General features: G+C 41.8%; 1 protein-coding gene across 2 annotated transcripts in view; it reads right to left on the bottom strand.

Moving 5' to 3' along the window:
• Positions 1–3,493, bottom strand: part of eps8l1 (EPS8 like 1) — a 44,105-nt gene extending 40,612 nt beyond the window's left edge. For both annotated transcript variants that reach the window (XM_004916236.4, XM_002938280.4), the window contains exon 1: positions 3,348–3,493. The gene's annotated coding sequence lies outside the window, so the exon portion shown is untranslated. The remainder of the gene's footprint in view (positions 1–3,347) is intronic.
• Between the last annotated feature and the right edge of the window lie 22,663 nt (positions 3,494–26,156).

Below are 26,156 nucleotides of genomic sequence, written 5' to 3'. Positions count from 1 at the left end.
TGCAGTGTAGATCAGTGATCGCTAGCAGTGGTTTCAGCTGGGCAAAGCCTGTACCCACACTGGTATTTCAGTATATAAATCTGTCCAGCCTGCAGGCCTTCAGCTGTTGTTGTCATGCAATTCCCAGCATCCATGGAGAGACACAGATGCCACTACTGATTTACTACTAAGCAACCAATCCCACAACAGATTTTTACGATGCTGCACACAAAAGTTAAACAACCAGCAAAGCAGAAGCAGGGGGAATCTATAGCTTTCCCATATAATCACGCTGCTCTCAGTTCCACTAACTTCTCTCTGCTGGGCACATTTTAAAGGCTACCATACACGGTAGGCAAATGTATAGCTGCTGATATAGGTCCCTAAGACCGATTCGGCAGCTTATCGACCCGTGTATGGGCACTAACAACGGGCCAGCCCAACCGACATCTGGCCTGAAATTGGCCAGATCTCGATCAGGCAGGTTCAAAAATTAGTGGGATCAGGGACCGCATCGGCCTGTCGTACTAATTTGATCATTTGGCTCCAGGGCCAAATGACCGAATTAGCCTGATATTGTCCACCCGTAGGTGGGGATATCGGGAGAAGATCCACTCGCTTGCCGACCTTGTCAAGTGAGCAGATCTTAGCGTGTATGGCTTAGCATGTTATTGCTCCACTAGGCCCTTTCATTTTTAGCCTGGAATTGCATTATCCTTCTCCTTTTGTAATTACCTATAATAGAGGATAACAGGGGCCACACCTTGCATAGGGAGTATGCGGTTAGTATCAATAACAAGTCTGCAGCTCATAATGAAATAATCCTCACTAATTTAAACCCGTTTACGGTACAAACTCATAGGACATTGTCGCCCCTCACCTTTGTCCTGGAATCGAATTTGCTGCTGGTACAACTATTTACTTGTGTAATCCCACAAAAGAATTAGGAGGTCTTTTTGCACATTTAGGCAATAAACCGTTTTACCAGCAGCAATTCACTCCAGTACGAAGGTATTTTTTTAGACATTTCCTGAGCTGATTCATGTGACAGGTGACAAATAGCTTAAGGGTAAGAACCCCATGGAAGGTTTTATCACCCAGTTAATGAAATTGAAGAGAGACAAACTGACACAATACAAAGGTATACGAGATTAGGAAGGAACAATAATAACTTGGCATTCAGTCAAGTGTTTGATTGCTAGGACCCCAGCAACGGGATGGTTGTATAAGGGCAAGGTTTGAGGAAAGCAAACATTTTATTGGTTGCTATGAGTTACTGCAGCTGGAAAAACTTTAATTACATATGGGGGGAAGTTAAAACAAAAACAAAAAGTGGAATACAAACTATGAAAGAACACAGTTTTATACTGTAGACATTTATATATATATAGAGAGAGAGAGACAGCAGATAATGCTACCCACGCTACAGGTCACAAACACTCCAATAAGCATTCAGGTGTAAGCAGGTCTGGGCTGGCATTTAAAATAGGCCCTGGCGTTTCAAGTACAGAGAGGCCCAAACAGCCCCCACCAGCCCAATAAATAGTGACTGTTTATGGCATCTTACAGCAGCCCCTCTGGCATTTGCCAGAACCCACGGATTGCCAGTGCGGGTGTGACTCACATCTATTAGAGATGCATTGTACAGTTACATTGTGCTCTTATGGTACCGATACGCCCAAATAGGTATAATCGTTAGCTGGAATTACAGATCGGCACGCTGCCTGTTATGTGTCACCCTGAGATTCACACATTTGCAATGACAAGAACATGACATCAGCGGGGAGTCATTGTGCTGTGGTGTCAATGGAAAATGCCAGTGGATCTATCTTGTATGATATCACTCCCAAACTAGAAATGGCTCCAACACTATGCAAATGGCTTGTTTGCTTTGTGGGCATCGTCTCTCTCTGCACAGATATAGATATGTTTAGTATTAAACTCCTATTTGTGCTGCAGATAAATCACAGTGTAAAGTGCAGAGGTCAGATTGCTGCATCAGGGTGAGAAGTCAGCTGTGGGTGCTACATGCCGGAGCTGATTCTCCCCACTTTCCCCTGCTCCATTAAGGGGGAAATGTTTCCTTAATTGACCCCAACCCTGTGTGAACTGGTTTCGGATAGAAGTCAGCACGGGGAATTGTTCAGAGCCTCTAAAGTTTAGGTTGGGGATCCCTGCCTGAAACCAAGCTTTAGGTTGGGGATCCCTGATCTAAACCCAAGGGAAACAGGTCCATTTCCCTTCTTGTAAACTTGAATAACTACCTTTTTCCCCCTGTGCCTCAGGGACAGAAAACACAAGCATAAATCCCATAAACAACATACATTATGCCATACCCTGACTGGTTCCTACAACAGTAATATAGAACAATAATGTGTTCAGTTAGATAGCCCAGAATGTAGAGCCCAGAACATAACAACACTAGTAGCACCAATTTGTGCTGCTTTGCCTGCAGTCTCCTGTTTCAGCGAGAACCTCAGAACTGAGACTGAGCCTGAAACAATAAGAGTGGCTTCTACTGGCAAAACTCCTGAAATGAAAGTGAAATGAAAGGATCTCTCTTGGACACTGTGCTCACCGGACAGATCTTTAGGGACTGGTTTACTAGTTGTTACAGAATGTGAGTTCACCTATAGCCAACACTGTGCAAACGGAAAGTCGTGTCTGTGCCGATAACAAGAGAAAGGACTGGGCTGAAATGTTGACAGTCTGACCAGGTAACGTGACCATATCAGGGCCAACCTTGTTTTCATATGGCTGCCAATCACATACACATTCATGTGCACAGAATCTATTCTATCTCTCTACTCCATATTCTAGCCAACAGCTAAAATCCAGAAAGCAAACCAAGGGAAACCAACACATGCAAAGCAAGTTACATACCCCCAGGGAAGGAATTAATTGAATGTGCATAAAGCAGGCTTGAACTATATAAAGCGGATCAGGCTGAAATGCTCAGAACCTTTCTTTGCACATACACACCCATATTAGAATTTACATTAGTTTTAACAGGGGTAGCACATATATAAAATAGAGGGATGTAGTTTAACAAGGGCACAAAAACTGCTTGTTTGTTTATAACAGACCCTCATACAGTGGATTTTGCCCCAAGCACCTCTGTTACTAAGTACAACCCAGTTTATTAGCATTACAGTTCTAAATACAATAAAATACTATAGTTGTAACTAAGTTATACCATACCTATATATATATGTAATTATACTTCCAATGCTGTTACATAGTGAGGTAGAAAGAGTAGGAGAGTAGAGCCACAGGCAGTCAGGCAGTTACCTGTAGAACCCTGGCAGGCAGATGCACCTACTGGGCACACTTACAGCACAAGTAGGAAAACAGAAACTGTTTCTCACCTTCACTACAGAAGCCACTAAGCAAATCCCAGCTGGTTAATCCCCAATCCCAGAGCAATGAAGAAAAATTCCAAGCGGCAGGTTCCTAGGACAGTTCCTATGTGTGACCTCTCCTGTGTCCAGCCTGTAGCACTGTGACAGGTGCAGTCCCCTGCAGCAGGTTCCCTCACATGGGGCCCCACCCACATTCCTCAACACTTGGGAAACCAAAGTGTCGTTTGGCAACATGAAAGTACTGGCAAACAGAGAGCAGGGGAGACATATAGGTACAGGGAATATACAGGTACTGGCAAACAGAGAGCAGGGGAGACATATAGGCGCAGGGAATATACAGGTACAGACAGAGAGCAGGGGAGACATATAGGCGCAGGGAATATACAGGTACAGGCAAACAGAGAGCAGGGGAGACATATAGGCGCAGGGAATATACAGGTACAGGCAAACAGAGAGCAGGGGAGACATACAGGCACAGGGAATATACAGGTACTGGCCAACAGAGAGCAGGGGAGACATATAGGCGCAGGGAATATACAGGTACAGACAGAGAGCAGGGGAGACATATAGGCGCAGGGAATATACAGGTACAGACAGAGAGCAGGGGAGACATATAGGCGCAGGGAATATACAGGTACAGACAGAGAGCAGGGGAGACATATAGGCGCAGGGAATATACAGGTACAGACAGAGAGCAGGGGAGACATACAGGCACAGGGAATATACAGGTACTGGCAAACAGAGAGCAGGGGAGACATACAGGCACAGGGAATATACAGGTACAGACAGAGAGCAGGGGAGACATATAGGCGCAGGGAATATACAGGTACAGACAGAGAGCAGGGGAGACATATAGGCGCAGGGAATATACAGGTACAGACAGAGAGCAGGGGAGACATATAGGCGCAGGGAATATACAGGTACAGACAGAGAGCAGGGGAGACATATAGGCGCAGGGAATATACAGGTACAGACAGAGAGCAGGGGAGACATATAGGCGCAGGGAATATACAGGTACAGGCAAACAGAGAGCAGGGGAGACATATAGGCGCAGGGAATATACAGGTACAGACAGAGAGCAGGGGAGACATATAGGCGCAGGGAATATACAGGTACAGACAGAGAGCAGGGGAGACATATAGGCGCAGGGAATATACAGGTACAGGCAAACAGAGAGCAGGGGAGACATATAGGCGCAGGGAATATACAGGTACTGGCAAACAGAGAGCAGGGGAGACATATAGGCGCAGGGAATATACAGGTACAGGCAAACAGAGAGCAGGGGAGACATATAGGCACAGGGAATATACAGGTACAGACAGAGAGCAGGGGAGACATATAGGCGCAGGGAATATACAGGTACAGACAGAGAGCAGGGGAGACATACAGGCACAGGGAATATACAGGTACAGACAGAGAGCAGGGGAGACATATACAGTGGAGGAAATAATTATTTGACCCCTCACTGATTTTGTAAGTTTGTCCAATGACAAAGAAATGAAAAGTCTCAGAACAGTATCATTTCAATGGTAGGTTTATTTTAACAGTGGCAGATAGCACATCAAAAGGAAAATCGAAAAAATAACTTTAAATAAAAGATAGCAACTGATTTGCATTTCATTGAGTGAAATAAGTTTTTGAACCCCTACCAACCATTAAGAGTTCTGGCTCCCACAGAGTGGTTAGACACTTCTACTCAATTAGTCAACCTCATTAAGGACACCTGTCTTAACTAGTCACCTGTATAAAAGACACCTGTCCACAGAATCAATCAATCAAGCATACTCCAAACTCTCCAACATGGGAAAGACCAAAGAGCTGTCCAAGGATGTCAGAGACAAAATTGTAGACCTGCACAAGGCTGGAATGGGCTACAAAACCATTAGCAAGAAGCTGGGAGAGAAGGTGACAACTGTTGGTGCGATTGTTCGAAAATGGAAGGAGCACAAAATGACCATCAATCGACCTCGCTCTGGGGCTCCACGCAAGATCTCACCTCGTGGGGTGTCAATGATTCTGAGAAAGGTGAAAAAGCATCCTAGAACTACACGGGAGGAGTTAGTTAATGACCTCAAATTAGCAGAGACCACAGTCACCAAGAAAACCATTGGAAACACATTACACCGCAATGGATTAAAATCCTGCGGGGCTCGCAAGGTCCCCCTGCTCAAGAAGGCACATGTGCAGGCCCGTCTGAAGTTTGCCAATGAACACCTGAATGATTCTGTGAGTGACTGGGAGAAGGTGCTGTGGTCTGATGAGACCAAAATAGAGCTCTTTGGCATTAACTCAACTCGCTGTGTTTGGAGGAAGAAAAATGCTGCCTATGACCCCCAAAACACCGTCCCCACCGTCAAGCATGGGGGTGGAAACATTTTGCTTTGGGGGTGTTTTTCTGCTAAGGGCACAGGACAACTTATTCGCATTAACGGGAAAATGGACGGAGCCATGTATCGTGAAATCCTGAACGACAACCTCCTTCCCTCTGCCAGGAAACTGAAAATGGGTCGTGGATGGGTGTTCCAGCACGACAATGACCCAAAACATACAGCAAAGGCAACAAAGGAGTGGCTCAAGAAGAAGCACATTAAGGTCATGGAGTGGCCTAGTCAGTCTCCGGACCTTAATCCAATAGAAAACCTATGGAGGGAGCTCAAGCTCAGAGTTGCACAGAGACAGAAACCTTAGGGATTTAGAGATGATCTGCAAAGAGGAGTGGGACCAACATTCCTCCTAAAATGTGCGCAAACTTGGTCATCAATTACAAGAAACGTTTGACCTCTGTGCTTGCAAACAAGGGTTTTTCCACTAAGTATTAAGTCTTTTTTTGTTAGAGGGTTCAAAAACTTATTTCACTCAATGAAATGCAAATCAGTTGCTATCTTTTATTTAAAGTTATTTTTTCGATTTTCCTTTTCATGTGCTATCTGCCACTGTTAAAATAAACCTACCATTGAAATGATACTGTTCTGAGACTTTTCATTTCTTTGTCATTGGACAAACTTACAAAATCAGTGAGGGGTCAAATAATTATTTCCTCCACTGTAGGTACAGGGAATATACAGGTACTGGCAAACAGAGAGCAGGGGAGACATATAGGTGCAGGGAATATACAGGTACAGACAGAGAGCAGGGGAGACATATAGGCGCAGGGAATATACAGGTACTGGCAAACAGAGAGCAGGGGAGACATATAGGTGCAGGGAATATACAGGTACTGGCAAACAGAGAGCAGGGGAGACATATAGGCGCAGGGAATATACAGGTACTGGCAAACAGAGAGCAGGGGAGACATATAGGTGCAGGGAATATACAGGTACTGGCAAACAGAGAGCAGGGGAGACATATAGGCGCAGGGAATATACAGGTACTGGCAAACAGAGAGCAGGGGAGACATATAGGCGCAGGGAATATACAGGTACAGACAGAGAGCAGGGGAGACATATAGGTGCAGGGAATATACAGGTACTGGCAAACAGAGAGCAGGGGAGACATATAGGCGCAGGGAATATACAGGTACAGACAGAGAGCAGGGGAGACATATAGGCGCAGGGAATATACAGGTACAGGCAAACAGAGAGCAGGGGAGACATATAGGTGCAGGGAATATACAGGTACTGGCAAACAGAGAGCAGGGGAGACATATAGGTGCAGGGAATATACAGGTACTGGCAAACAGAGAGCAGGGGAGACATATAGGTGCAGGGAATATACAGGTACTGGCAAACAGAGAGCAGGGGAGACATATAGGCGCAGGGAATATACAGGTACAGACAGAGAGCAGGGGAGACATATAGGCGCAGGGAATATACAGGTACTGGCAAACAGAGAGCAGGGGAGACATATAGGCGCAGGGAATATACAGGTACTGGCAAACAGAGAGCAGGGGAGACATATAGGCGCAGGGAATATACAGGTACAGACAGAGAGCAGGGGAGACATATAGGCGCAGGGAATATACAGGTACAGGCAAACAGAGAGCAGGGGAGACATATAGGCGCAGGGAATATACAGGTACAGACAGAGAGCAGGGGAGACATATAGGCGCAGGGAATATACAGGTACAGACAGAGAGCAGGGGAGACATACAGGGAACATAAAGATGCAGGCAAACATACTGTACATGCACAGGGAGAATACAGGCACAGACAAACATACAGCAGAGGTGACATACAGGGAACATAAAAGTGCAGGCAAACATACAGCTGAGGAGGCCTACAGGCACAGGGAACATACGGGTACAGGCAAAACATACAGAACTCAGGACTAATTTTTTATGGATGTCCCCGCAATAGCATACTGGAAGCCACTGCACATTTTTATGCATTGTCAAGTGTTTACAAGCTCAAGAAAATTCTAGCAATGAAAGATAAATACCTGGGAAGAACAAAAACACAGGAAACATTTTATGGCATTTCTCATCAAATGTTGATAAATCTGCACTTTAATTTTCTAACTTTTCAGTGAGATGTACTAATAATAAAAAGTTGTGCACAGTGTTATTGAGGCACCATGGGAAGGCTGTGTGTGACTAATAACATGCACACCAGCTGATAGGATCAGCCAACCCTGTAGGGGCAAGTTAGACAGGTGGGTTAGCTGGTTATCCCTGTTCAGTGCATGGCTGCACTCTTTATCTGGGTCACAACTTCTTCTTCAAATTCCATTTTGTGGCCTTAGTTTAACCTGTAATCTACTCCCTTCCCACAGAGATATCTCCTTGTGGTAAAATATTTACATACATAGAGACAATAGAAATAGATTGATAGATAGAGGGATGGATAGATAGATGATGATAGATGATGATAGATAGATAGATAGATAGATAGATAGATAGATAGATAGATAGATAGATAGATAGATAGATAGATAGAGGGATGGATAGATGATAGATAGATAGATTTAATAGATAGAGAGATGGATGGATAGATGATACATAGATAGATGATGATAGATAGATAGATAGATAGATAGATAGATGATAGATAGATAGATAGATAGATAGATAGATAGATAGATAGATAGATAGAGGGATGGATAGATGATAGATAGATAGATTTAATAGATAGAGAGATGGATGGATAGATGATAGATAGATAGATAGATTTAATAGATAGAGAGATAGATGGATAGATAGATATATAGATGATAGATTTAATAGATAGATGGATGGATAGATAGATGATAGATAGATAGATAGATGATAGATAGATAGATAGATAGATAGATAGATAGATAGATAGGTAGATAGATGATAGATTTAATAGATAGAGAGATGGGTGGATAGATAGATGATAGATAGATAGATGATAGATAGATAGATAGATAGATGATAGATAGATAGATAGATAGATAGATAGATAGATAGATGATTGATAGATAGATAGATAGATAGATAGATAGATAGATAGATAGATAGATAGATAGATGATAGATAGATAGATAGATAGATAGACAGATGATAGATAGATGATAGATAGATAGATAGATAGATAGATGATAGATAGATAGATAGATAGATAGATGATAGATAGATGGATAGACAGAGGGATAGATGGATAGATAGATAGACAGAGGGATAGATGGATAGATAGATGATATATAGAGGGAGAAATGGATAGATAGGTCTATAGCGATGAGCTAAATTTTTGCACCAGGCATGGATTTGCTGCGAATCTCCACATTTTGCCATTGGTGGATTGTTTCGCGAAACGGGGGGGAATATTTGTACCAAGTGTCAAAAAAATAACAAATGGAAAAAAATTGTTACGCATAACTTTTTTTACTTGCGCCATTTTCTGTCAAATCTTTTTAAAGTTTTGCAAATTTTACAGAAAAGCTAAAAAGGACAGATTCACTCATCACAATTGGTCTAGTTAGATATGGACAGATGATATTGAGAAAGATAAATACTGAGACTGATAGAATGCTAGGTGTAAAGATATTGATATTCTACCTTTCCACCTAACGTTCTAACAGTCTAAGTATCTATTTATCTTTCTCAATATCATCTGTCCATATTTAATTAGATCTATCGATCTATCTATCTATTGATCATCTATCTCTCACTATATCAGATAGATAGATCTAATTAGATATAGACATGATATTGAGAAAGACAAATACTTAGAAGGATTAAAACAATGCTATGTAGAATTATAGAATATGAGATATAATGAGAAATAGATGATAGATAGATAGATAGATAGATAGATAGATAGATAGATAGATAGATAGACAGATAGGTGAGATGATATGATTGTAAGGTATGTAGTACCAAAGGCACAAACCACGAGCAGTGCTGAAACTCTGCCTGTCCATGTGCGTATTCTCAATAAATCAGTCCCACCCAGTCTCATGACATCAATCAGTATGAATGTGTCCCTTGGAATCACTGAATCACTGAAAGCAAATAGAGCACCCTGTTGTGATGAATATGTCGTAAGGGTTATTTGTTATTGTTTGCATGTTTTGTATTATGTTCAGAGCACATTGCAGCCTTCTATACTGATCTCAGTACAGCCTGCACAGTGCACTATACCTTCTGTATCACTCTCAGTACAGCCTGCACATTGCACTATGCCTTTTGTATCACTCTCAGTATAACCTGCACATTGCACTATGCCTTTTGTATCACTCTCAGTATAACCTGCACATTGCACTATGCCTTTTGTATCACTCTCAGTATAACCTGCACATTGCACTATGCCTTTTGTATCACTCTCAGTACAGCCTGCACATTGCACTATGCCTTCTGTATCACTCTCAGTACAGCCTGCAGATTGCAGTATGCCTTTTGTATCACTCTCAGTATAACCTGCACATTGCACTATGCCTTTTGTATCACTCTCAGTATAACCTGCACATTGCACTATGCCTTTTGTATCACTCTCAGTACAACCTGCACATTGCACTATGCCTTCTGTATCACTCTCAGTACAGCCTGCACATTGCATTATGCCTTCTGTATCACTCTCAGTACAGCCTGCACATTGCTCTACACCTTTCCTGTCCCAGTAGCCTTTCATGCATATTGTACGATTTCAGGCTCAGGTCCCTCTTGCAGTGCAAAAATTGTTCAGGCTCCTAGGTAATAACAAGGCTATAGATTTTTAAAAAGTTGTACCAGTTCCTGCCCTCCCACTTAAGCACAAGGAATTTCTGGGACCAAAAAAAAAAAACAGCATTGCCCATGGAAAAGACCAAAGTTTTTAAACCCAACTCAGTTATCCAGTAAAGTACCCAGGTTTTTCCTGTTTTTTTTTTTATGTAAGAGACAATTGTCGACTAGCAGCTTAATGGCATTATAATGAAGAGGTAATTATGTGATGACAAGATACTATTAAAATATATATAGACGATATTTCAACATAAATAGGAGAGTGTCTTCATGTAGTTGACACATGACCTTTAGCTCCTTCCTAGCTGTGCCTTGTTGGCCATATTTTATGACAGCTCTTTGGAAGAGGCATGGGGGCGCAAGGGGGTGCCTAAAGCTAATATACATTTACATTTGTTTTGTTAGAAATTGGTTTCTCCTGAAGTTACAATAATAGTAGTGGTTGGTAAGCAAAAGACCATAATGATGTTTTCACATGCACTCTGTTGATACTATTTCTCCTTATACAGCATGATCCTGTGGGGGTTTGTTTGTCTAGTGAATATGTTGCCTGCCTGCAGTCAAATATTCTAAAGGTGGCCATACACAGGCTGAATTTCAAGAATGTCTCCCAAGCAAGGTATCACAAAGGTGAAGAGAAATATATTGCCAATGCGGGCATCCCAAAAATTATATCGACTTTAATATTAGGGACTTGTTCACCTCTAAGGCAATAAAACACAAAGGTACTGTATATACTCGAGTATAAGCCTAGTTTTTCAGCACCCAAAATGTGCTGAAAAAGTCACCCTCGGCTAAAGGTGGCCATACACGGGCCGACTATAGCTGCCGATATCGGTCCCTTGGACCGATTCGGCAGCTAATCGGCCCGTGTATGGGGAGAGCAGAGCGGCCTGGCCGACCGATATCTGGCCTGAAATTGGGCAGATCTCGATCGGCCAGGTTAGAAAATCTGGTCGGATCGGGGACCGCATCGGCTCGTTGATGCGGTCCCCGATCCGACTGCCCCATTGCCGCCCACATAATCCGATCGTCTGGCCCCAGGGCCAAACGATCGGATTATTATTTTTTTTACCTAAATGGTCCCCGACATCGCCAAGCGAGCGGATCTGCTCGTGTATGGCCACCTTTATACTCAGGTCGGGTGCCATGGGTCCCTCCAGGCTAGCACCCTCTGTCCTTTGTGTGCAAATTAGGCCACCCGCAACCAGACCCTTCAGTGCCCTGGCCCAGGCTCCCACTAGCAATACTTATTTCCTTTTACATCTCCTCCGGGATTGGGTCTGCCGCCAGTTTGCCAATGCACAATGAGCATGGGGTAGTACTCATATTGTTTTTGTTGACCCTCTTCTCCACTTACAGAGCTAGTTTAACTGTTTTTCTTTGAAATATATATTTAAAAACATATACCCCACTGATGCTTCAATTAATGTAATTAAATTAATTGAGGCATCAGTGGGGTATATGTTTTTAATGTTTTTAAATATATATTTTTTTAAATATATATTTTGATTATTGAAGCTTAGCAGTAGCTGCTGCATTTCCCACCCTAGGCTTATACTCGAGTTAATAATTTATTCCAGTTTTCTTGGGTAAAACTAGGTACCTCGGCTTATATTCGGATCGGCTTATACTCGAGTATATACGGTAAATTCAAAATAAAAAACATCATCCTTTATTACCCAATTCTGCCAGCATAATTAAAAAATCCTAACCCTTAAAACCAATAAACAGCCACTGCCAGTGGGGCCCCGCATTTCCACATTATAGAATATAAACGTATGAGAAGAATCAAGGTGTTCTAATCTCATATACACTTTAAATTACATATTCACATCATTTGAACTGTAACTCTCAGCATCAGTCACAAGTCTAGTTTAAACCGTTATAAGTCCACAGATAAATAAGGTAATGGTTAAGTATATTGGGATATCAAACTATATTCCAGTTGAAGTATGTAAACACTTTAGTTGTGATGTTTGATGAGCAACCTTATGTTATGCAATGCACCAACCTTATAAATATAGAATCCTGTATATAATGAAATGTATTTCGTTTGAAATAGGTCAAACAGTAGATGAAAATTGTATAAATATCCCATTCCTGTGTGAAATTATATGAGCATACATAAGCGCATAATACTTATCTTCCGCATCAGTATATACAGATACCATTCCCAGCAGTTTAAAATGCCACCAGACCGAAATCCAATGACTATGGTATTATGTTTGTATGTCTCTATGTCTGTACACGGATCCTCAGGAAAGGATGCAACGTTTAAAAGTCCATCCAGCCACAATAAAGTGAAAGGGGGGGACCATCTCCTATTGGCATTTGTTACCACCTCAATGATTGTTTCACCCAAAAGAGCTACTAAGTAGCTCCTTGTGTCTTCACCCTAAATGGCCAGAAATATCCAGACACAGTAGTTGGTCAAAACTATCCGGATCCCCTTTCTAAAATTGCATGCGCTCATTTGGAGCTCTTACTGCAATCTACAAACTGTCCCTGACAGAAATGTCAGGACAAGAACTATCCTTCAGGGGAAAATTGGTCTTTACATTGGTGAGCAGCCCCCCACAATCCTATCACCCTGTGTGATGCCAGGAGTTGGCTTGAGTGGTGTACAGATCACTGCTGTTGGACGTTGAAGCTCTGGTACACTGCTTACAGCCATGATGAATTGTTCTTCTCCATTGTACTTTCAGCACAATCATGTCCCATTGGCCCAAAGTGAGCTCCATACAGAATGGGTTTGCTGACATAGCAATGTAAGAACTTGAATGGCTGCACAGAGCCCTGACCTAAACCCAACTGATCTGTGGGACAGTGAGCCAGGACTGATCCCCAACATCACACCTTATACTCTTGTGGCTAAATGGAAGCAAATCCCACCAACAATGTTCCAACATCCAGTGAGCAGCCTTTCAAGAAAACCATGGCATGGAATAGCAGCAAAGGGGTTACCAACTCCATACGAATGGCATGAAACTTGATTTTTAGTACATTGGGCAAACAGTAGCTCAGCCTCTTTTGACCTAAAAGTGCATATACCCATAATTCTAGCTTGTACTTATTTTGGCCTAAAAAGGTCCCTGATTTTTACGTGGTGCTGCGATTTAGCGAAGTCGCGAAAGTTTCCTCTCAAGGCAACTTCAACGACTTTGGCAAATCGCAGCGCTGCGTATGCCATCCCACCGGTGATTTACATTCTTGCCAGTGGAATGGCATTTCAGGGAGATTTACCGCCCGCGACAAGGGTGACTAATCTCCCCATGTGTCACAGCCCTTAAGCTTGTAGTTCATTTGGGAAGTAAAGATTCATGAAGAAAATTAGCTTTTCCTGCAGTAACTTGCCTTTTGAGCTTGTAATGTAGAGTATGTGGGACATTAAGATTCATCCAGGTACTTGATAAGGTCTTGTGTTTCCTTAGGCAGCAACAACATGCACTGGCCATGAACTGGAAAAAGATTAGATGTGGCCAAAGATATCTCTGTATCTTTATCAGAAATGTTTGCAGCTTATGCAAATAGTGAATAGTAGTAGTGAGATTGCAAGCACAAGAGGAAAAGAGTTGGAGAATTGGGTGGTGCTGTCATTGCACTACGGACAGTAGGAATCAAATGAAATTGGAATAAGAGCGTTTATATGGCAGCTCCAAGAATTAACACCCCACTAAGCAAAAGAAGCAGCAGTCTCTATGAGAAGGAATAGACATTTGGGAACATTAGTTACATTCACTGATAGATGACAGACAAATATATGAAAGAATTTCAGATTTTGTTGCATAAAAGAAGCAGTAAAATACATTGGAATCAATTATTAAATATATAGAACATTTTAGAACGAGTTTTTTTCCATATGCTTTAAATGACCAATTACACCAAAAAAAGTAAAGTATTTTTTTTTTGCATTTATATATAATATAATGTTGCCCTGCGTGCTTCTCAAAATCTTGCTATAATGGAACTTTCCTAGACTCTTGGGCAGATGGTATGTGACACCACAGGGGAAACTTTGTATTTCTTCAGTCCATTCTCCATTATGTGTAACTACATTGGCTCCCTGGTATATGTATGGTGGGCTATTCTAGACTATATGCTCAATCCATGGGAGCTGGTACTTAACCTTCCTATAAAGGCCTAGAAAAGTACTCATTACAACTGACAAAACCCATTCTGTCAGCAGCCCAACGACTGGTTAGCGCCAGATATTGTCTGGCAACAGACATTGAATAAAATCAATACAATTTACACCATTGAACAACTGATGGCCTGTACACAGGGCAATATGAACACTTCTCCACAATTTGGCTGCCATGGATAAATTACGTGACTGAAAAACATCTTTGCTTTAAATGAATATACTGAGTTAGGCGCATTTTGCTGTGATTAGTCTGTTTGCTTTGTGACAGGAGCAGGTGACTTCTCTTCTATTCCTTCTTTCTCATTCTTTCTCTTTTGCTTTAACACTTTCATATTCTTGTTGATCCTTTCTTCTCTATTTCAAAGGTTCAGATTGAGATATGTTGAAATTGGTCATTTAATACTGTATGCAGTATTTACCTTTTATCTTTTCTTTTTAAATTGAAAATAAAAACCGATTTTGAGTAATATTGGTTCAGAAACACAACTATAGTTTATACTGGATATATAAGCTGCTGTGTAGACATGGGACAGCTATACAAGATGAAAATGGCTATAGGCAGGACCAGAGGTGGGGGTAGGCAGAAGAGGCACGTGTCTAGGGCACAATAGTGGAGGGGATAGAAACAGAGTTATGGTGGGGCACAAAAGTGTTCTTTGCTGTTATAGTTTCATAATAACTGAATAACTTTGTTATGAGTAGGACTAGTATATGTCGATACTGTTGCCATCTTGCCCTTACAATCCCTCACTCTTCTTACCTATAGCTGCAGCAGGTTGGGGCCCAGAGCCTTAATCCATGGTTGGATTGCAGAATACTTTTATAGAGTGAGACTGCTGCCATCTTGCCTTTATAGTTCCTTAGACTTCTTGCCCACAGCTGCAGCTCTGTGGCACCCAGAGCCTTGATCCAAGGTTGGATTGAGTAGTACTGATATAAAGTGCTACTGTTCTCATCTTGCCCTTACAGTTCCTCACTCTTCCTGCCCACACCTTCAGCTGTGCAGCAGGCCTTGACCCAAGTTGCACCCATAAAGACAACCCTGATGGCTGGGGAAGGTTACTGGGACCCCCTTGACTTTTGCCTATGGAAATGCCAATAAGGAATATTTTGTTCTTATAGTGAGTTTTTCACTGATCCCTTTGTTCAGTTAACGGGAGTTAATGGGGTATACATATAATGGGGTAATCCTGCTATGATATTTGCTCCTGGCCGTGCCCATTATGATACCAGTGCACACAATAAATTGTTGATCACACAGTAAATTTTGTATGTACCCATAACTTAGTATTGGCAACCACTCACCCTTTGCTCTGCACACAGATTTTATTTACTGTATGTATGTATATTTTTATTTATATAGCGCTACTTATGTATGCATCAATTCTTGGAGGGAACATTAAAATGCATTATTTACCTTTGTGGTCTGCTATTATATAAAACTTTCATTTGAGGCTGGGTATAAGTACTATTTTTAGAATGGAATGTGATAGAAATAAATGAAATTACTACACCCTTTCAGGCACAGAATGGCGTGGGAGTTAGTGATGATAGTAGAGGCATGTACTCTTGTTAAAAAAGTGTTGGCACAGAGAGAGCATGCAAAAGCTGCACACTGTAATACATATGGTATAACATGGTTATATCATGATAAACTACTTAATATAGTGTAACTGTAGTGGTACAATACAGGAGAAGTTACTGAGCTCAACAGCAAAATCTTTTAAGGATCTCCATCCCCCAAAATATGTGTTGCAATTGTGTATTAGTCAGGACTCTGGGCCCTAGATAATCTATCCTTGAGCAGCTGATAATATTCCCAGACCTATTTCCACTCCTGCACTCCTGAATGTATTTTGTTTAGTTGCACATAGTGATCACCAAATGACAGGGATTTCATTGCGTAGCCCATGGGCTGAGAGACTCACTGGGAGGTTTAACGTAGGTTCCAATCTGTTACTTCAACACTGGCCTTACACCAACCTTATGGATGACGCCCGCAGAACAGATTTTCAATTCCGACCAATGGAGCTGCATGACACTTGGAGTTTTTCACTAACATGACTAAACTGACACCAAAAACACAAATATCTACTCATTTATTAAAAACGCAACAACAAAAAAAACACGGATGCGGAAATGCATTTAAAAATATGTGAACACAGCGAATTGTGAATTTTACATCACTTAACCAGCACAAATAACTCTCCCAATACTTTAAAGAATAAAGGACCACAAAAATATTGCCTTGGACAGCTTCCATTCACGTTTTATGCTGTTTTGATGCATAATAAATGGCAAAAAATCATGTTTTTTAATGAAAGAATATAATTTTTAGCACAAAAACAACATAAAGGTTAGAATATATAATAAATAAATATATAATAGAATGCCCTATTCCTAGCAACTTTGCAATTGGCTTTCTTTCTTTTCTTCCACTTTTACATGTTTCCCCTGCTCCCCGGAAAGTTACACTAATGCCTAAAATGAGCAGAGGAAACATGAAAGCCATATCAGCTCCTCCTTCTGTATTGTCATTGTTTCTGACAAGAGGACTGATATTTGCTGAATGTGTGGCAGCTCCTAAACTAGGGAGTGTAAAGGGGCAGACCGAATGACAAACAAATATGAACAATGAGCAAGGGCGGAAGCTTTGGCCAAAAGATCAATACAGAAAAATATAAGCAAAACAGAACAGTAGGCAGGGCAACACACTTTATCTAAAAGTAAAAATGACAAGGGACAGTTCAATCTACAAATGGAATCTAATAGTCACTTCGGTCATATTATTAATGCTGGAAAATGTGCTCATATGCAGTGTAATAAGGTTGCCAAACCTCATGGAGACTGATGGACCTTATTGAGTTTTGAATAATGTTACCCAACTCTCCATTGCTGAGGTGTTGTTGTAGATTCAAGGATAATTTCAGAGTCTTATCTTACTGTTCGGAGGTATAACAATAGGGGGCAGTTGATACAGAGACTCAGGAACCAAGGTGTGTCAAATCTAGAATTTTTAAACAGTTTATTAAACGTTTGGAAATTGTAAAAGGATGATTTACCTTTTACATGTCTAGCTAACTGCCCAGCAATATCTAGCACAAGTTCTAGTGCTTGACGATGAGAGCAAAAATCTGATTGGTTGCTATTAGCTACTGCCACACACACATCCATCCTTTGCCATATACTTGTTCATATGTTGGTAATGCCCTGTCTGTTGAGGAACTGATCAAGTTTTTTTTTCTTTTGGATGTGGGACAGTTTGGAAAGATTTATAGGTTTATTCTCTGTGACAAGTAAGCGAAATAGGCAGGCACTCCGGAGTTCCATCAAGGTTGAATAAAGCTCAGGAATAAAGTAAAATCAGCAAATTTTATTGAATTAAACACATAAATGCTATAAAGCCTTAAGGGCCTGATTCACTAAAGGGCGATAAAACGTGCGCTATTCTTATTGTGCGCTAAAATTTTTACCGGCGCTTAATTTTGGCGATTTTTCGCACGATTCACTATAAGCATACTCGCGCTTTTTTACGAGCGATATTGCAAGCGTTATTTAACTCGCGAAAGACTATTTCAATGCGGTATTTGCCTGTACATGCGCTAAATTACGCGAATAATCGCCGAATATGAATGGTAGCATAGAAATAGTGTATAAAAATTGTCGAAGCATATAAATGGTGTATATAAATATTAGCCACATATAAATAGTAGATGCTTATAAATAGTAGCCACTAGTGATGAGCAAATGTGTTCTGGTTTCTTTAGTGAAAAATTAGCAAATCTTTCGAAAGATCCACGAAACGGCAAAAATGTTGTGCGGGCAAAAAAATTGTTGCCCGTGACTATTATTTTTTGACACTTGTTTCAATTTTTGGATGTGCGGTGAATTTTTGCGTGGCGAATTTTTTCATGCGTTTTGCCATTGGCGGATTGTTTTGCGAAACGCATGAAAAAATCCGCAGCGAAAAAATTCAACGCACGTCCAAAAATTTGCTGCGAATCCATGCCTGGCGAAACATTTCATCACTTGTAGCCAAATAGAAATAGTTGCGCAAATGAACGCACGCCATGTTAGCCATACACGCCAATACTTGTGGAAGTTTACTGTATTAAAAATGACCATTTCGCTGCAAACTGGCGGCTGCGTCACTCTAGGGGAAACACAGACTTGAATAAATAACACTGTAAGTCCATATTTTATTGCAAAAAATCATTTACTGTACTTTTGTATAATTTTTCGCCTGCCTGTAGTAGGTGTTAATTTTCGTATAGCCGAATGCGATATTTAGCGCGCAAAAGTTATAGGGAATCATGCGATCGTATTCTTTTCAGCGCGGAAATTTACGCAAAACGGTAAAACTAGTGCGAGAAATACCCCATGCGAAAATGGCGATTTTTCGCACGCGATAATACTATGGTGAATCGCGCGCAAGTTATTTTGCGTTTTTTAACGCGAAAAAGCCTGCGATAATTTTTATCGCCCTTTAGTGAATCAGGCCCTAAGTGTTTTGTGCCATACTGGGCACTTTTTCATAGGCTGTGACCCTGTTGTGGCCGATTGGGGCACAGAATGTTGAGAGACATTAAAGTAAAACTATGGTTTAACAAGAAACAGGCTGGAAATGCTACAATTGAGGGGTCATTTACACCCGCAAGTGCAGTGAGCAGAATTTCAGTTGTTGCAGTCGCCAAGGGAGTGTTGCGTTTGATGCAGTTGCTGATGGTTTATCTAAATAAACCCAACTTTTAGTTGTAGCAGGGCCTTCAGGGTTCCTCTGCATCAGTAAGTAAAGCAGTGACTGATTAAGAACTGGAGGCAGGATGGACGCAACTATTCAGAAGTGCAAAGAGTGTATTTTTACACAAGCACAAGAATGGGGTTTAATGCACAATCGACTGCAGGGAAGTACAATTCAGTTAATTTAGATTCACATTACATGGCAGCTCATAAACCAGTGCATTCTGCATGAGAATTCAATAATTAGCCCTGTAGCATCAGCCAACCTCATTTTGTGCTTGATGCTTTCTGATAACCCTTAAGCTTAGCCCAGCCCAGCCCACACTGAGCATGTGCAGTGTCACTGACACTCAAAGCACGCCTGTCTAAATCCAAGATGGGGGCTCCTGTATACAACATTGAAGTCCTGGGTCATGACTGGATGGATCACAGAGCTCCCAAAACTCTCTGCTAGTACACTATGTTTACTATATAAAAGACAGCATTTCTAGCCATATTCACTTTTCAGGAGTCAGCTCTGCTCAAAGTAAAAGAGTCTGTATTTTAAGGTAATTTATGTCACTATAATTGTTGTTTGTCTTTGAGGAGAGAATGCAGTATTTGAGCTGTCACAGTAAATTTGTTTGAAAGGAAGAGCAGCGTTTTTGGGAGACTGTCCAGTACAGTAATGAAGGTTATGAGCACCCTGTTAGGAAAGCCTGCGGGGCTATTCTAATTGCAGTTCTCTGCTGTCTCCCTACACCCAGTCTGGCTATTATGCCTCACTGCTACTCTATGCTTTTGTATACAAATACATATTTTTAGAGTCTTTGCAGCTACTGGAGTTTTCACATGAATGTAAAAATACACGTCAGAGCTCTTCATAGGGAACAGGGTTTATTTTAAAGGTCCATAGCAGCTTTTCTGCCATCTATATTTCTCTATAAAGGTGTGAAGTGCAAGCTGGGGGGTGTGGGAGTGGGAGGGGTTATAGTAAAGTTTTCTTTCTTAGAGAAAATGATGATGTTTTACTTATACCTGAAACAAAGTATAGTATTCAGTTAATAATGAGAAACAGTCATTGATGTAGCCTTCCTAGGGTATCAGTATTCACTTGAAAGAAGCGAAGAGTGGGTGAGGCCAGTCAGTGTGGCATAGCGTTAGCTGGAACAATATCCAAAAATTACTTACCTTATTATCCTTTACGGAGATTATACTAAGGGGGTATTTTTGCTGTGTGTGCAGCCTGAGGTGGCCTATACGATAATGCCCCCCCCCCCACCACATTTCATTTTACAACATTGTAGGGGGGCGAGGAACAGCCACATCTCCAATGCAGAGAGTGCAAATGTGCTGGAACTAGAGCAGCTTTTTCGCCACCCCTGGTATGGCAGCAGTGCCCCTGAGTATATATCATTCATACTATCCTCTGCCCCAGTGAAGCTTACAATCTAAGATCCCTATTGCATTTACACACACTATGGTCAAGTTTTGTATGTTTGTATGTATGTTTTGGAGGATGGGAGGGAACTTATGAACACATAGGGAGAACATACAAACACTTTGCGGGTAGTGTTTTGGCTGGTATTGAACCCAGGACCCAGTAGTGCAATGCAGCCTGTACAGAGAGATTCCATATCTATATCAGCCTAAATATCCTGCTGTAATAAGCATATATCATCAGGAATAATATTGCCCAGTGTGGACCCTTAACTAAACCACTTACCTTATATAACTCTACAGTATCCAGGCTTTATTACACACATGACTACTAGTAACATAAACAGACACGTTGTAAAGCAGATTAAGGTAATTATGAAAGGTGGCTGTTAAAGTTAATTGTGCTTTAGAACATTATACTTCTAGGCATGTGGCCCTCAGCAATATGATATTTATCTGCAGACAGCACACATTCGGTATCTGTGAGAATCAGAAAGGGAAATGGAAATATCAATGAGACATACAGAGACGCATTTTTAAGGCCTAGTTAAGTGCCGTCTCTGACCGATTTTTAACCACCAATGCCATTGAAGGTAGCAGAGAGCCCTGTCCTGTCTTGGGTTTCTAGGTGTCTTTCACTGACTGTTAGGGAAAAAGATCATGGAACATTTTCTATAGCAAAAGATGATTTTGGATCACTGTCCATTACAGTCAATGGGAATCACTATGAATATGGCACAGTGCAACTGTCACCTTCAAACACCTGTCCACATCTTGCTGGGCTAATGGCAACAGGTATGTGGAATGTGGAATTCTAATATCATAATGATTCTCTAATGAGATGAATGAGTGAATTCCAGAGGCTGATGTGGGTGTATAGAAATGATCTGTTCATGCCTATTTGTTATTAGGATGGGTACGTAACTTCAGTTATGTAAGCCTGGTCTAAATGAGATGTGACAATGCTTTGATCTGCACATACCTGGCATTATAGTCTCTTCCTTAGAGACAATTCTCACTTATTCCAAACAGAGGCAGTTGGCTTTATTGGTAGAAATTGTGCCTATTCATAGCGGAAGAGGTTAACTCATACGCCCAATTATAGCTGCTTCACCCATAAGTAAACAGAAATATGAAGGTAAATAAGGATGGCTGTGCAGAACAACCCATGCCAATAACTTTTTAATGAGCATTTATGGAATGCAAAGCCAGGTTATGATTCATTATTAAATTACTTTGCCAGAGGAACAATGCTATGTGTGTTTGCCTAAGCCCCAAAATAAAGACAAGATTAAGGCCAGCAATGGTGGGACAATTATATTTAGCACCAGCATTGGCTCCAGCCTAAGGCCCAGTAAGGGTGAGAATTGGGGAGATGGGCCATTTGCTGTCCTAGATACACCTGAAAGCCAGTTTGATGGGTAATTTAGGGTGAGAATGTATTTGCTGTTCTAGGGGAGCCTTGAAACGATGACTGAATTACAAATACACAAATATTGTCATATATCTGTACTCATTTCATGGGCAATAGGGCCCCTAACCAAAAGTTGCACCTTCAAGAGGAGCCTTGTCAAAGCCTAGAATTTCATGTAGAGCTTGAATTGAAAGTTTGTGAACTACCACCATAAGAGAGTAATGATTCCAAGGATCATTAGTGCTCAGCACTTCCATGAACAAAAAACAAAATCACTTGACCTGCAACATATATCTCTATATGTTCATGGAAACTTCTCTGGCTTCTTACACCTTTATAGTTGACTAATGGATATACATTTATTTACTGACAACCAATTATAATGTATCTAGGTACACGCAAAGCTCAATATGGTGGTAGGTGGGTAATTTTGGTGGTTGAAAAACATGAACCCAAAGCAGGATACAGGCTGTTGGTTCCCTTTGAGTGTTGGACTGGGCCTCCTAGGGCCCGCCACAGAACTTCACACTGAAGGCCCACTACTACAATTAGATGCAGACAGGGGCAACTATAACAGGTGTCTTATAGATCAATGGTCCAACGACGAGTTGATGGAAATTAGCCTTGACTGGGGCAAACTGGAGAAGCCTCTGGTACAGCGACAGGCCAGGCTGTTCCTGTGCCCATTTTCTACTGCTGCCCTTCAGTAATAGGGTTGCCACCTTTTTTGTAATCAAGTACCAGCCTAGGAGGTGATGTCACACGGGGGCGGGGAAATGGGCAGAGTGGGTGGGTAAAAGGGCAGCACATAGGCAGAATGAATCAGGCAGCAAAGAGGGACAGGGAAGGGAGGGATTTATAAGGTATTACAAATTTAAATTTGTAATTCTGACACCAGCTGGTGATTTACCGACTGAGCCAGTAAATACCGCCAGGGTGGCAACCCTATTCTGTAATATTGTACTGACGTGAGCTCCTCTTTGTAAACACAGCAACCCTATGGTACATACTGTTCCCGATTGCCTGGAGTCCCCACATTTGAGTTACTGTAAAATAACAGCTTGCTACAAATCATGCATAATGACACTGTAATGATTAGAATGTGGCTAAAAAAGTCATCAGGCACAAAATGAGAAAGAACTGACAGATCTGGTACACGGGGACAAGAACTGCCTAGGGGACTGGCAAGCAATATGGCACTTTCTGCGCTAATTACAAAATACCTTTATACTCCACTTAAGAATACATTTGATAAACACTATTTATTTAGAGGGTATATCTAGCAATAAATATATAAAACAGGGGGCCAGTTCACGGTCCCCCAGAATGTTGGGGGGCCGGACTATAGTTAGTCCTCAAACTACGCCACTCCCCCCTGCTGCGTCCTCACCCCGGCTACTACCTGTCTGCCTCAGCTTGGTCCTCGGCCCCAGCACGTCACCGCACCACACCGCCCGATGCTAATGACGCTGGGACAACACTGAGGCAGACAGGTAGTAGCCAGGGCTGAGGGCACAGCAAGGGCAGGGGCCGGGTAAATTACCTTGGGGGGCTGCAGTTTGAGGACCCCTGGTCAAGTCACTACGTCACACCGGACAAGCACTAATGATGCTGGGACAACACTGGGGCAGACAGGTAGTAGCCAGGGGTGAGGACGCAGCAAGGGCAGGGGCTGGGTAAATGACCTTGGGGGGTAGTATCTGGCCCACGGGGCGTAGTTTGCGGGCCCCTGATTAAAAGTTGGGCATTTCAATGCCATTCACAAAGGTACTTGCATGTACCCGTGCCCCTTGCCATGTATACCTTGCACCAATAGCATCATACTTTTATTGACTTTCCCTTGAGCTCAGACAGGCAGGAAGGCTGATAATAAATACGTCACAATTTGGGCTTGAACTATTTATAGATCTTTTTAAGGCGTTCACCCCTTTCTTAATCTGCCCTGAATAGAGCACTCATCAGAGTACGAAAGTACAGTCCTGCCTCTGATTTCACATTCCATAACCTGTGGCCCGGTACAAAATCTCCGTGGTGTAAACACAACCATTGCACAAGTTTATAGCTACAATACTAACTGCTGTAACATGAAATATTACATAATGGTATTTACTGTTGCCTTTATATACCTGGGCTGCTTTGCCATTAGAGTAAAAAATATACATTAGAAAAAGGGATTCTATTTATTTACAATACCTGCACAGGAATCCTAATAGTGAACATTATTACTAGGGATAAAGGACCAGTAAAATGAAAGGATTTCATGTACATTTAAATATACTGTACAGTTTACATAAATGAGCTGCTGTGTAGCCATATGGGCAACTGGTCATATCACAAAAGGGCAATAGGTTTGTATAGGTGATAAGAGATAAGCTGCGTAGAATACAATGGGTTGACTTCTTACTCAGAAAGATAAACAGGAGCAAAATGTCATGCATGGCTCTCTACAAAACTATAGAATGAAATCCTTTCTCATATAAAATAGCACATAATTATAGAGTTTATTTGCAGGAGCTGGATTAATAGATACAAACCTTAAGGGGGGGCATTTACTAATGCTCCATTTTTTTGGTTTGAATTTTCTTGTCACTGAAAACTGAATTTTCTTGTGGTCAAAGACTTAATAATATACAAAATATGTGTTACCTATCAGCCCAGCCTGGCTAGATAATACACTAGATGCATATAATGACATCTGGTCTCAGGGTCGGACTGGGCCGCCGGGGCACTGGGAAAAAAAACCTGGTGGGCCAGACTGGATCCCTGTCACCGCTCCCCCCGGCCTCGGGTGTCCCTCCCCTGACGCGTTGAAAGTTTCACTTGCGCGCACTCAGAGAAGGACGTCGGGTGGGGGCCCCTGTGGGGGGTGTGGGGGACATGCCGGGGGCACCTTGGGGGGGTGTGGGGCCCTGCACCCCCCAGTACAACCCTCATGGGATAACTATAAAATGGACAATACTGTGCCTATAAATTGACCTGGAATGCATCCAGTAAGGTGTCCTCTCACATCTTTACCTGCCTCCATACTGTAAATATTAAGCTACTATCTCTAATGAATGTCTTATGTATCTTCTAAAAGTCACTGATGTTACACAGTTTCATTCAAGTTCTTTTTATAATTCTAACTGTAAAAAATGCATAAATAAGGGCTGTGGCACACGCTGAGATTACTCACCCGTGGGGATGGCATCGGCGCATTGCCGGTGGGATGGCATACGTGGTGCCGGCGATTTGCGAAATCGCCAAAGTTGCCTCGAGAAACGTATGCCACCCCACCAGTGATTTACATTCTGGCCAGTGGGATGTCATATCGGGGAGATGAGCCCTAAAGGGGGATATAAAAACACATATATGTAAGCAAAACCACACAATTCTGAATGCTAAAACACACCGCTAAAACTTGTCGAGATCATGTAGAAGTCAATGGCATAGGCCCCTTTTACAACTGAAAGATCTTTATTTGCTGCATGAGTTTTATAGGTTTGTCAGGGGGTCTTTTGTACAACTTTTGTACAACGTCTGGAGCAGTGGAAGGGGGACCCAGCAACCCAGGTTAGATTGGCAGGATGCCTAATTTAAAGGCAAGATCTGGGCCAAACGCTACATTTTTGCCCTTGATATTCTTGGAACAATGACTGATACACGTGTTTCTGTATCTGTAACCTTCTTATGAGCTAAGGGGGGTTTCACCTAACCAAAAGCTGAACCTCCAAGGAGGGCTTTAACTGCATATGTCAGAGAACCACATTCTCAAAATGATTGCCTCAGGCTAGCCACTTGAGAATGGCAGATTACTGTAGTATCCACCAATATACCACAGAAAATAATATTTCTGTATACCTGTTTGATCCTAAGGTCATTGATTTCCTTTCAATTTACCTGCTTCTTCCGTGCACCACTTATTGCACTACATGCTCAGCTGTTATATTCATTAACTTACCTTCCAACATTTGAAAAATGCAGAGGGGCAAAAAG

The sequence above is a fragment of the Xenopus tropicalis genome, chromosome 7 (assembly GCF_000004195.4).
Source record: "Xenopus tropicalis strain Nigerian chromosome 7, UCB_Xtro_10.0, whole genome shotgun sequence".
Taxonomy (NCBI): Eukaryota; Metazoa; Chordata; class Amphibia; order Anura; family Pipidae; genus Xenopus; species Xenopus tropicalis.
This window is presented reverse-complemented; position numbering and strand designations above follow the sequence as displayed.